The sequence below is a fragment of the Nycticebus coucang genome, chromosome 9 (assembly GCF_027406575.1).
Source record: "Nycticebus coucang isolate mNycCou1 chromosome 9, mNycCou1.pri, whole genome shotgun sequence".
NCBI lineage: Eukaryota > Metazoa > Chordata > Mammalia > Primates > Lorisidae > Nycticebus > Nycticebus coucang.
Genome location: NC_069788.1, coordinates 14,881,860 through 14,890,824, shown reverse-complemented (window position 1 = coordinate 14,890,824; position 8,965 = coordinate 14,881,860). Strand labels below are relative to the sequence as shown.

Here is an 8,965-nt window from a genome sequence, read left to right as displayed (position 1 = left end):
ACTATTTTACCTTTATTAAAGAAACTACAAACCTTAATTCAACAAAGGAATAATCAATTTTATATTGGTCACATAAGAGGACATACTAATTTACCTGGCCCTTTGGCCCAAGGAAATGCCACTGCAGATTTATTAACACATACTATAGTGGCATCAGTGGCCGAAGCTGAAGAAAGCCACGCCTTACATCACCAAAATGCTAACGCATTAAGAAAAATGTTTCAAATTACTAGAGAACAGGCAAGACAAATAGTCTTGAAGTGCAAATCCTGTCCTGTTACTCATCATCCTTTAAAATTTGGTGTTAATCCTCGGGGTTTACGCCCCAATGTATTATGGCAAATGGATGTAACACATGTGTCTAGTTTTGGAAAATTACAATATGTACATGTTACTGTTGATACTTTTTCTCATTTTATCTGTGCCTCTGCAAGATCTGGCGAGGCCTACAAAGATGTTGTACAACACCTATTTTACTGCTTTCAGCAGCTAGGTGTCCCTCTTCAACTAAAAACAGACAATGCTCCAGCTTATACCTCTCGAGCATTTGAACAATTTTGTATACAGTGGAAAATTGCTCATTCTACGGGGATCCCTTATAATCCTCAGGGTCAGGCGATTGTTGAAAGAACTAATCAAATATTAAAATTACAAATTGAACGCCTTCAAAAAGCTCATAAATATTTCTCTCCTCATCATATTTTAACCCATGCTTTATTCGTCCTAAATCACCTTAATGTAAACTCCAACAATTTAACCCCTGCTCTCTCCCATTGGCAGCCACAATCGGCTGCCACCCTTCCAAAAGTTCTTTGGAAAGATTTATTATCGGGCCAATGGAAAGGCCCTGATGTATTGTTAACCTCCGGACGAGGCTATGCTTGCATATTTCCACAGGATGCCGACTCTCCCATCTGGATTCCAGACCGGCTCATCAAACCGGCTCCTCCGGAGACCCCGGCGCAGAAGACAACGCCTGCGGCGGATGAAGATCCTGTCTGCACAGATGAAGACGACTGTGAAAGTTTCACCGAAACCCTCAAAAATCACATGGACACGGATCCGCACCCTGGTGAAACAAGCTAAACAACTTCTCATATCTCAAAACAACCCTCTAACTCCAACAATGTACTTTATTGCCTTTTTGTCATTAATTTCTACTCCTACGGTAGAAACTGCAGCTTATTGGTCTTATGTTCCTAATCCTCCTCTGCTACACCCTGTGGGCTGGCTAGATCCAGACCCCATAAAAATTCTTTCTAATGATTCTATCCGCTTAGGAGGTTTAACTGACTCAGAATCCAGACATCATGCTGCGGCTTTAATTAATTTCACTGGCAAAGCCGACTCCTTACCTATTTGCTTTACTTTAAAAGGCAAACCGCCTCCTTTTTGTTTACCCACAAGTTACAGAGTCTTTTTATCTGATGCTCCTGATCCTCATGATGCCAATAGACGTTATATGTGGGAATATGAAATACAAACTATTGGAAGTCCTGATTATAATGAAACTTGTTTATCTGTGGACCACTTACCTCTCCCTAATTGTAATGAAAAATATAGAGATAAAAATCATTTCTGGGACTCCTCTTTAACAAAAACCCCTACTTGGCTTTCTTGCGGATTCCCAGACGCTGCTAACAAACATTCTCCCATTAATTCTAATACAATTATCTGGGATTATTCTCCTACTTCCTACTATGATCATAACAAATATTTATCTAATCAATTGGATAAATATCATAGGTATCAATGGTCTGGTTCCCCTCAGCCAGTACGGAGGTGGTTCACACCTGGTTTAGTTGAGCCCATATGGGTGGCTCAATACAACAATAGAACTCAAATACATTATGACTTGTTTAGACTTATTGCTGCTTCTAACTTAATCTTAGAAAAAAAACCTAATATGCCTAAACCTAATCCAATATCAATACGAACTTGTGTTGGATATCCATATGCTCTACTTTTAGCTCCAAATAGGTATCTAACTATTACACAATCTAAAAATTCTTATCATATTTCTTGTACCGCTTGTAAAGTTACAAATTGTCTTACTTCTACTGATTTATTCAATGAACGCTTGTTTAATTCTGTTTTAATTGTTAAAAGACCCTCTTATGTACTATTACCTGTTGATTTACAAGATGATCCTTGGTATGATAATTCTGCTTTACAAGTTTTACATACTGTTAATCAATTAATTCGACCTAAGAGGTTTGTAGCTGCTTTGATTCTCGGTATTTTAGCTTTAATTTCTATAGTCACAACATTTGCGGTAGCCACTACTGCTTTGGTTCAAGAAGTTCACACAGCTCACTTTGTTAATTCTCTCAGCAGCAACATAACTCTAGCTTTAATGACTCAAGCCAGCATAGATAATAAACTTGAAGCAAAACTTAACATCCTAGAAGAAGTAGTTTTAGCCTTAGGACAAGATATAAAGTTTATACAACATAAACTTCAAACCAGATGTCATTCTGCCTTTCCTGCTATTTGTGTAACTCCTTTACCTTATAATATGTCCACTTCCTGGGACAAAACTAAAGCTCATCTACAGGGTGTCTGGAAGGACAATGATATTACACATGATTTACATACTCTTCAAAAAGATATCACTGCCATCAGTGAAGCTCATTTACCTAGCACTTCTCTTGATTCACTGGCTCAATCCCTCTCTGACAATCTTAAATCTTTAAATCCTGTGTCCTGGATTCAGTACATTGTGTTTATTGTCATTATTGGATGCTTGATATTCTGTGTTGTTTTACTGTTACCTTGTCTCCTTCGTTGTGTCTTTTCCTCCTTAAAGGCTGTTCGCCAAGACCTCTTTGAGCTACGTTTCATTAACAAAAAAGGGGGAAATGCCGCACCCCCGGCATCAAGCCGTGGCGGGATGGCTCTGTCCGCGTTGTAAAAACTGTGGTAAGGCGGTGAGTGCTCCCCGGAGCGTTGCCCCCGGTCCCCCTGGCCTGCAACAGCAGCGCATAAGTTGCCTAGCATGCCTTTTAGTGAACGTAAGAATTCATGAGGTGCGGCATAAAGGCCTGAATAACCTTTACCCTGAAACCTGTTTGAAACTTGTTTGTTGAGTTGAATGGTTAATTGTTGCTTGAATGTCCTCAGAAACTAAGAATAAACATAATGACTTACTAATCCATGACTTCATCTATACAATGGAGACTAAATGTCTCCAAGGGAACACGTTCCCACCATAAAGGTCAGTTAATTGAAACAATGTATCAAGAGAATGCAGAAACGGCGAGTTAAGATGTTCCTACCAGATACCCACTCCCTCTGACTTCTTATCTCGTTCTTTGAAACTACATTCCTTAGTAAAGTTTTTCTCTAAAATCTATTCTTTCACTATAATTGTTTTTCCACACAATTTTACTCATTACTCTTTAAAACTTAAATCTAACACCTAAATCATACACATATAACTCCTATAACATATGAAATCAAAATTAAGTGTAATAAAAGAAAAATGTAAAATGTGAACAAAGCAGTCCCACAAAAAAGGAAGGTTTAAACATAGATTAAAGAGAAGTAAAAAAGTAACTGCTGATAAGCAGCAGTCTTTGTTCCCCCTTGCGGGCAAAAGCATTGTGTAAGAAAAGACGGTTGACTACTCACATCTGCAAAACTTGATAAGAACTTTGTAAGCATCAGCAAGTCATAAAAATATCTTTTGTGGTCCGTAACACATTGTCAAAAATGTATAAATACCATGCCTAAAATTCAGTAAAGTACAACTGCTTTCTTCATCATCCTTGGTGTGTGGCAGTTTGTCATTTTCCTGCGTCGCCCTTTCAATCAACCTGAGCCGTTCTCACCCTGAAAGCCCTCGGACTGAGACTCATTCGACTGGCGGTCCGCGGCAAAGGTCCACATTTGCATATGGTGGAGAACTATTGATTACTTTTTGTATAGATTTCCATGATTAGGTTGAACTCAGCTGTGTTTAATTCTTACTTCCTAGAGTGGGCTCAGTTATTTTCAACTCTTTCTTCTATTATTTTCTTGAAATCCTTAAGAAAGACCACTTTTTAGGTCTTGTTATAGGTGGAGATATCTGGGTTGTCAAGAATGAACAATCCAGATGTTACCAACACGATTTCTAGAATGCTGCCTTCCAAAGCTCATACTGGTCCACTCTGGTAATGTGAAATCCACTGATAGATGTACTTCCTCCCATGTCTGAATTCTCAGTTGCCTTTCTGTCTACTACACATTGTTATCACAAATGCACAGGGAGCAGATTGAAAGATCTGTCTTTCCCAGCACCATCCTCTCCCTCGGCCAGTGGATCATTGTCTTCATCCACCCTGTCTAATCAGATTAGATGCCTTAGAGTTATCCAGCTTTCCTCTCTGCCATTTCCATCAGCCTCCAAGTCCTATCGCTGCCACCTTCAAGATCCTTATGAATCAGTCAATTTTATTATCTCCTTTCTCTCTACCAGTGCCCTAGTTTAGTCCACTATCCCTTCTCATCCGCCGTTATCTTTCTAAAACAAAAATCTAATTATTTCACAACCATACTTTAAAAACCTATGGTTCTACTTTGCCTACTGAATGAAGGCCAGCTCTTTAATAAAGCTTTCAAAGCCCTTATAAACTTAGTTCTAAATGTCCAATCTTAGCTCACACCATCTATCTCACCCCTTCTTTCTCCTTCTGACCCTCCATTCCTCCCTTCACAGAGAGAGAAAGATGCATACACACACACGCACCGCACACAATCCCTTTAATAGCCAAAAGATAAGTTTTCTAAATATAAACATAAACATTTATCATTTACTTCCTCAGAGCTTGGCTGAGGAAGCTTAGCTCCCAGTGCTTATGGGTCATGGACTACTGTATTACTATCTTTATAACCACCTCCTACATTGTTTATAATGCTGCTGATTCACAGGCCCCACTCAAATATTACAACTTCTGAGGCATCTCCCCTGATTCCTAAAGGCAAAATTAATAGTTGTTGCCTTTGTATTTATATAACAATTTGATCACAATGCTGATTTGTTTTTTGGTTTTTTTCTTTTTTATTTCAAATTAATAAGAGGGTGCAAATGTTTAGGTTGCATTGTTTTCATTTCTAATGTAAAGTTCGAGTTGTACCTTAGCCCTTCACCCAGTGGAGTGTGCTCAACACCCTCACATTGTGCACATTAGGTGAGATCCCGCCAATTGCCCTCCCTCCTCCTCTTCCTTGCTAGACTGTATTTGTGTTTTATCATTCATGTGGGCATGTAGTTGTTTACATATTGGTTTCATATTAGTATTGAGTACATTAGATTTTTTTTTCCACTCTTGAGATACTTTACTAAGAAGAATGTGTTTCAACTCCATCCAGATAAACATAAAACAGTTTTCTTTTATGTTTACCATCTTTTCTCATGGCTGAATAGTACTCCACGATACACATATGCCACAGTTTGTTAATCCATTCGTGGATTGATGGGCATTTGCCAGTTGTCCATGACTTGGCAATTTGTTCGTTTGTTTTGTTTTATTGAGTGCCTATAATGTATTAGCACTTTTTGGAGCCCAAGAAATTCAGGACTAGAAGGAATAATGCAAGACTGAGACCAGGCTATTTGTTGCAAGTACTGCTGGTTGAACAGAAACCCCCAAGAGTGTCATCTAGAGGGTGCAGAGTAGTGTGGAGGGCAGGAAGAAAGGGTTTCCAGGGGCTCCATTCTTGGGTCTGTGTTCCATCACATTCAGCATTTTATCAATGGCTTTGTTAAAAACAAATAACTCAGCAGGTGACACAAACGAAGGAAAATGTCCAAGAGACAAAAACACAGAATAAAAATAACAGGTATATCAATAGGCTTCATTTTCAAGCAAACACAATGATATAATTTGAAGACCTATATTTCATATTCCAAATGTTGACTGCAGAGGGACAGGTGTTGTGGAAGTAGAAAGGGGCTGATTTAATGACAATTTCTGTGAATTGGATTTAGTTTCATAAAATAACTAACATCTACTAAGTATGTATCAAGATGAATGCTTTGCATGCATTGTCAATTTTATGCTCACAGCAATATTTTATCATACTTGTTTTATAGATAAGGAAATTGAGGCACAGAGTGTTTAGTCCAAGGTCACATAGATGATCCTTGTTTTATAGATGAGGAAATGGAGGCACAGAGTGTTTAGTCCAAGGTCACATAGATGGAAATGATGAATCTAACATGTGAAACCAAGCATCTAACTCTGAGCCCACACACTTAGAAGGCAAGGCTGTCTAGCATGAGAATGTTGAGCAATTTATAGGATCTGACTGATTTTAGTGGCAAATGCAATAATGGGCTATATTAATAGAAATATTTGTTCAACTCAAAGGAGGTAATTTTCAGCTGCAGTTGATTGCTCACTAACTAACCCAAATGTGGGATATTTAGTTACAGAACTATAGTTTTAAAATACCAGGAGCAAACCAGAAAACCACCAAAGGAAGACAGTTTGGAACACAAAGGTCCTAAAATTCAGATATTTGATTGAAAGTTAGAACATCTAAAAATGAGAAAAAAGAAAATTCACAAGAAATACGTTACCTTTCTTCTACCCTTGAATTCAAATCAATCATGTAGGAGATTAGATTTAGTCTACATTATTACAACAGGCAAAATTAGGGTCAGAGATTAAAATGAAGAAGCAGCTTTCAATTCAATATAACAAAAAAATAACATTTAAAGTTGTGAACAAATCGTTCTCCTCTTAAACAAGTAAGCTTTCTGTGGTTGAAGAGGAGTCAAGTTGATCATAGGAAAGGGAATGAAGACAGAGTCTCTGTAGGAGAGAGATGACAGGCTGATAAAAAAAGGAGATGGTCATTCTGGAAAGAAAAGTGACATGAACAAAACCACGGAAGAGAAGAGGAGGGGCCATGTGGTCAGTGGCGTCGTGGTCAGGAGGCTCGCCTGCCCTGGAGGAGAAGGGAAAAACGCTCAACGTGGGAGCGAAATTGGCAATTGACAGAACTAGTCTGAGGAAGTCAACCTCACTGCCAATTATAAACTTCAAAAGATAACTAATAGCAATATTTCAAAAATAGTTAAGATGATATAAAATACCTTTCTGGCTCAGCGCCTGTAGTTCAGCAGCTAGGGCGCTAGCCATATACACCAGAGCTGGCAAGTTCGAATCCAGCCCAGGCCTGCCAAACAACAATGAAGACTCCAACCAAAAAATAGCCAGGCATGTGGCGGGTGCCTGTAGTCCCAGCTAGTTGGGAGGCTGAGGCAAGAGAATCACTTAAGCCCAAGAGTTTGAGGTTGCTGTGAGCTGTGACGCCACAGCACTCTACTTAGGGCAACATAGTACGACTCTGACTCAAAATAAAATAAAATACCTTTCCTTAGCTTGCTTTTCTTCCTTTTGGTAAATACAAACAAAATGAAACTACAAACAAAAAAAATCCTTATTTTTCTCAAAAGAGAGAGAGAAGATGCAGTTGCCTTGTGTTTACCAATGGCTGTGCTGAAGCACATTAGTGACTATAATCATCTTTAATTCCAAAGCAGTCCAACAATACTGTTACCAGTATCTCCATGTTCATTCTGTGGAATCTGAAGAAACTCAGACTTCAACCACTCAGTGACAAGGTCAAGTTTTTTTTTTTTTTTTATTAATTAATTTTTTTTTTGTAGGGACAGAGTCTTATATATCTCCCAAGTTTCTCTTTCAGCCCTTTTATTTATGCTTTATCATATCGACTTTGGGGACCTCTGTGTGTTAGCCTTCCTTTCAGAAAATGATTGGTAATTGGGAGCCAGTCCCTCTCGCTGTAATCACAATCCAAACTGATTATATTTGAACTATCTCATTTTGAGACTGAGGTTAGGAAATCATCATAAAGTTGGTCTATTCTGTTAAACCATCAACTTTCCACCAATTAAGTCATTATTTTTCTTTAATAAACTTAAGTAATCTCTGTTTCCGTGAGGGAGAGGGGTCATACAGTAAAACACGTCATCCAAGGCAGACTAACATTTCTCCCCAAATAGAATATTTACTCCCAGGTACTTGCATGCACCTCTTAAACATATCTCTTTGCATCAGAGATAATGTAAGGCTTATAGCTCCGCTTCTGCCATACTTGATTCATTATTTTACTTAAGGTTTAAAAAGACTTAATAGGTGCTCGCTTCGGCAGCACATATACTAAAATTGGAACGATACAGAGAAGATTAGCATGGCCCCTGCGCAAGGATGACACGCAAATTCGTGAAGCGTTCCATATTTTTGATCAAGAAAAAAAAAAAAAAAGACTTAATAGGAAATAATTATATTATTGGCTTTGGGGCTTCAAAAAGAAAGAAAGAAAGAGATCAGCATTACATTTGCTCCTTTTTAATCCCTTGACTCTTCTCAAGACTTTTCAAAAGATAATTGCCTGTAATTCAGAAAGTTCATGAGTTAATTTACTTAAGACTCTAGAAACACACACAAGACCCAGTGAACAACTAGGGACATGTATCATCTTTAATCTTTACCTTAACCGGATTATTGAAGACAAGATGATTATAAAGGTGATATGCTGAAATAATAGGAGGATTTTTTCAACCTGTATCTATCTGCACAAAGTATAAATGAAATGATGTATTTCATAGTATTGGTACTAAGCAATGTATGGTTGGGTATTTTAATTGTAAAAGTAATACTTGTGTGTGACTGATTTAAAAAGCAAAATCCTTCTCCCCATCCCACTTCCCGTACCTAAACATTTTATCCAAAAGTAACTGATATAAAAGTATGTATCTACATATAAACATTTATATATTCCAGATTTTGGACACAAATAGAATTTTTCTTTACATTCTCTTGTTCAAATTTTGTATAGTTAACAATATATCTCAGATATAATTCTTGAAAAAATATATATTAATATCTTATTTATGATAGATACTTGGAATAGATATAAAGCATATGGCCCAGCTGACATATTTAAC

At 37.7% G+C, this 8,965-nt stretch overlaps 1 non-coding gene across 1 annotated transcript; it reads left to right on the top strand.

The window, feature by feature from the left end:
* The first annotated feature begins 8,153 nt into the window (after positions 1-8,153).
* LOC128594987 (U6 spliceosomal RNA) lies at positions 8,154-8,260 on the top strand. The gene has a single exon (XR_008382683.1). It is a non-coding gene; the product is annotated as a U6 spliceosomal RNA (small nuclear RNA).
* Positions 8,261-8,965: the final 705 nt, after the last annotated feature.